Source organism: Epinephelus moara, chromosome 20, assembly GCF_006386435.1.
Source record: "Epinephelus moara isolate mb chromosome 20, YSFRI_EMoa_1.0, whole genome shotgun sequence".
In the NCBI taxonomy this organism is placed as follows: Eukaryota; Metazoa; Chordata; class Actinopteri; order Perciformes; family Serranidae; genus Epinephelus; species Epinephelus moara.
This window is the reverse complement of record NC_065525.1, coordinates 33,592,340-33,596,842: the sequence shown is the minus strand read 5'-3', so window position 1 is coordinate 33,596,842 and position 4,503 is coordinate 33,592,340. Positions and strand designations below refer to the sequence as shown.

Here is a 4,503-nt window from a genome sequence, read left to right as displayed (position 1 = left end):
AAAAATGTCATAGTATAGTATGGCGTCAAAATGTGAGAAGAAATGTCATAGTATAGTATGGCGTCAAAATATGATAAAAAATGTCATAGTATAGTATGGCGTCAAAATGGCATATAAAATGTCATGGTATAGTATGTCATCAAAATGTCATGAAAAATGTCATAGTATTGTATGTTATGAAAATGGCATAAAAAATGTCATAGTATAGTATGGCGTCAAATTGTGATAAAAAATGTCATAGTATTGTATGGCGTCAAAATGTGATAAAAAATGTCATAGTATAGTATGGCATCAAAATGGCATAAAAAATGTCATAGTATAGTATGTCGTCAAAATGGCATAAAAACAATGTCATAGTATAGCATGTTGTCAAAATTTGATTAAAAATGTCGTCGTATAGTATATCGTCAAATTGTGATAAAAAATGTCATAGTATAGTATGGCGTCAAAATGGCATAAAAACAATGTCATAGTATAGTATGTCGTCAAAATGTGATAAAAAAAAAATGTCATAATATAGTATGGCGTCAAAATGTGATAAAAAAAAATGTAGTACAGATGGCATCAAAATGTGATAAAAAAAAAATGTCATAGTATAGTATGTTGTCAAAATGACATAAAAAATGTCATAGTACAGTATGTTGTCAGAATGTGAAAAAAAAATGTCATAGTATAGTATGTTGTCAAAATTTAATTAAAAATGTCATAGTATAGTATGTCGTCAAAATGTGATTAAAAGATGTCATAGTATTGTATGGCATTAAAATGTCATAAAAATGTCATAGTATAGTATGTCATCAAAATGGCATAAAAATTGTCATAGTATAGTATGGCGTCAAAATGGCATAAAAAATGTCATAGTATAATATGGCATCAAAATGGCATAAAAAATGTCATAGTATAGTGCGTTGTCAGAATGTGATTAAAAAAATGTCATAGTATAGTATGTTGTCAAAATGTGATTAAAAAAAATGGCAGAGTATAGTATGGCATTAAAATGTGATAAAAATGTCATAGTATAGTATGGCGTCATAATGGCATAAAAATTGTCATAGTATAGTACGTTGTCAGAATGTGATAAAAAAAAATGTCATAGTATAGTATGTCGTCAAAATGTGATTTAAAAAAATGTCATAGTATAGTATGTCAAAAAAAGTCTTTGTATAGTATGATCCAAAAATTCATAGCATAGTATGACTAAAGTCATAGTTTCGTATGATAAGGAAATTTCAGTATATTATGATGAAAAAGTCTTGGTGTAGTATGATTAAAAAAAGTAATAGTACAGTATGCCATAAAAAAGTCATAGTACCCCATAAAAATTGTCATAGCAAGGAATTTGTTAAAAAAATAATCATTTAGCCTGCCATAAAAAATGTCATAGTAATGTATGTGTTATGGACTGGCTATGAAAACTTAATAAATGAAGGAAGCACACCCTTTAGTTAAAATACAAGAAACAAACTTTATTTTACAACAGTAAAAGTTCAACAAATGTAATAATTTTAAAACTAACAAAAGATACTGACTGAAAAACATACTACCAAACAAAGTCCAATAATGCATAAAGAAACTATACAGTAAATCAAAAGAACTTTCAAAGTAAAATGGCGTGGTGCTAGGGAGAAGTTTATCACAGAAGACCAGGATGGGGCAGGTTTTAAAGGAACTTGGAAACAGTGGCCAGCTGCCTCAAATTCCTTGGGCGAACCTCCAGTCAGAAACCAGGCACACTGAAAATACAAAACATAACACACAGCAACGACACATCAGACACCAGCCCTAGCTGAGGCCCTGGGGCAGTATCACACATCATAAAAAATGAATAGTGTAACATATATAGTATGCTGTAAAAGTCATAGTATAGTATGCTATACAAAAGTCAAAGTACAATATGCTGTAAAAAAAAAAAAAAGTCATAGTATACTACATGTTATGGACTGGCTCTGATACCATAACAAATGAAGTAACCACATGCTGCAGGTAAAGTGTATTTTATTTAACAACAGTGAAAGTTCAACAAATGTAATGTTTTTGGAACTCACAAGAATACCGACTGAAAAACATAATGCCAAGCAGACTAGAATATTACAAAAAGACACTATACAGCAAAGCAATAGAACTTCCAAAGTAACATGATATGGTTCCAGGGAGAAGAAGTTTATCGCAGAAGATCAGGATGGGGCATGATTTAGATGAACCTGGAAATAATGGCCAGCTGCCTCAAATTCCTTGGTGAAGCACCTGCCAGAAAACAGAAACACTGAAAATACAAAACACAAAATGCAGGAAGAACACAACAGACGCCAGCCCTGACAGAGGCCCTGAGACTGTAACATATATCATTAAAAAAAAAAAAAATCAATGATATATCATGTCAGAAAAAATTTTATAGTATAGTATGGCATGAAATATAATCAATAAGTCATAGCATAGCATACCTGAAATATTTCATTGTAATGTCATTGAATAGTATGCTATCAAAATGCCATATAAAATGTCATGGTATAGTATGGCGTCAAATTGTGATAAAAAATGTCATAGTATAGTATGTCATCAAAATGTCACAGTATTGTATGTCATGAAAATGTCATAAAAAATGTCATAGTATAGTATGGCGTCAAAATGTCATAAAAAATGTCATAGTATTGTATGTCATGAAAATGTCATAAAAAATGTCATAGTATAGTATGTCGTCAAAATGTGATAAAAAATGTCATAGTATAGTATGTCGTCAAAATGTGATAAAAAAAATGTCATAGTACAGTATGGCATCAAAATGTGATAAAAAATGTCATAGTATAGTATGTTGTCAAAATGTGATAAAAAATGTCATAGTATTGTATGTCATCAAAATGGCATAAAAATGTCATAGTATAGTATGGCATCAAAATGTGATAAAAAATGTCATAGTATAGTATGGCTTCAAAATGTGATAAAAAATGTCATAGTATAGTATGTCGTCAAAATGGCATAAAAAATGTCATAGTACAGTATGTTGTCAAAATGTGATAAAAAATGTCATAGTATAGTATGGCATCAAAATGTGATAAAAAATGTCATAGTATAGTATGGCATGAAATATAATCAATAAGTCATAGCATACCTGAAATATTTCATTGTAATGTCATTGAATAGTATAGCATACCTGAAATATTTCATTGTAATGTCATTGAATAGTATGCTATCAAAATGGCATATAAAATGTCATAGTATAGTATGGCATCAAAATGTGATAAAAAATGTCATAGTATAGTATGGCATGAAATATAATCAATAAGTCATAGCATACCTGAAATATTTCATTGTAATGTCATTGAATAGTATGCTATCAAAATGGCATATAAAATGTCATAGTATAGTATGGCATCAAAATGGCATATAAAATGTCATAGTATAGTATGGCATCAAAATGGCATATAAAATGTCATAGTATAGTATGTCATCAAAATGGCATAAAAAATGTCATAGTACAGTATGGCGTCAAAATGTGATAAAAAATGTCTTAGTATAGTATGGCATCAAAATGTGATAAAAAAATGTCATAGTATAGTATGGCATGAAATATAATCAATAAGTCATAGCATAGCATACCTGAAATATTTCATTGTAATGTCATTGAATAGTATGCTATCAAAATGGCATATAAAATTTCATAGTATAGTATGGCATCAAAATGGCATATAAAATGTCATGGTATAGTATGGCGTCAAATTGTGATAAAAAATGTCATAGTATAGTATGCCGTCAAATTGTGATAAAAAATGTCATAGTATAGTATGTCGTCAAAATGTGATAAAAAATGTCATAGTACAGTATGGCATCAAAATGTCATAAAAATGTCATAGTATAGTATGGCATCAAAATGTGATAAAAAATGTCATAGTATAGTATGTCATCAAAATGGCATAAAAAATGTCATAGTATAGTCTTTCGTCAAAATGTGATAAAAAAAAATGTCATAGCATAGTATGTTGTCAAAATGTGATAAAAAATGTCATAGTACAGTATGGCATCAAAATGTCATAAAAATGTCATAGTATAGTATGGCATCAAAATGTCATAAAAAATGTCATAGTATAGTATGTCATCAAAATGGCATAAAAAATGTCATAGTATAGGTTTTCATCAAATTATAAAAAATGTCATAGCATAGTATGTTGTCAAAATGTGATAAAAAATGTCATAGTATAGTATGTTGTCAAAATGTGATAAAAAAAAAAAGTCATAGTATAGTATACCATCAAAATGGCATAAAAAATGTCATAGTATAGTATGTCATCAAAATGGCAAAAAATATCAGTATAGTATGGCGTCAAATTGTGATAAAAAAATGTCATAGTATAGTATGTTGTCAAAATGTCATAAAAATGTCATAGTATAGTATGTCATCAAAATGGCAAAAAATATCAGTATAGTATGCCATCAAAATGGCATAAAAAATGTCATAGTATAGTATGTCATCAAAATGGCATAAAAAATGTCATAGTTAAGTCTTCAAAC

General features: G+C 28.9%; 1 protein-coding gene across 1 annotated transcript in view; it reads left to right on the top strand.

Moving 5' to 3' along the window:
• map1ab (microtubule-associated protein 1Ab) overlaps positions 1 to 4,503 on the top strand; it is a 129,441-nt gene that overhangs the window by 119,376 nt on the left and 5,562 nt on the right.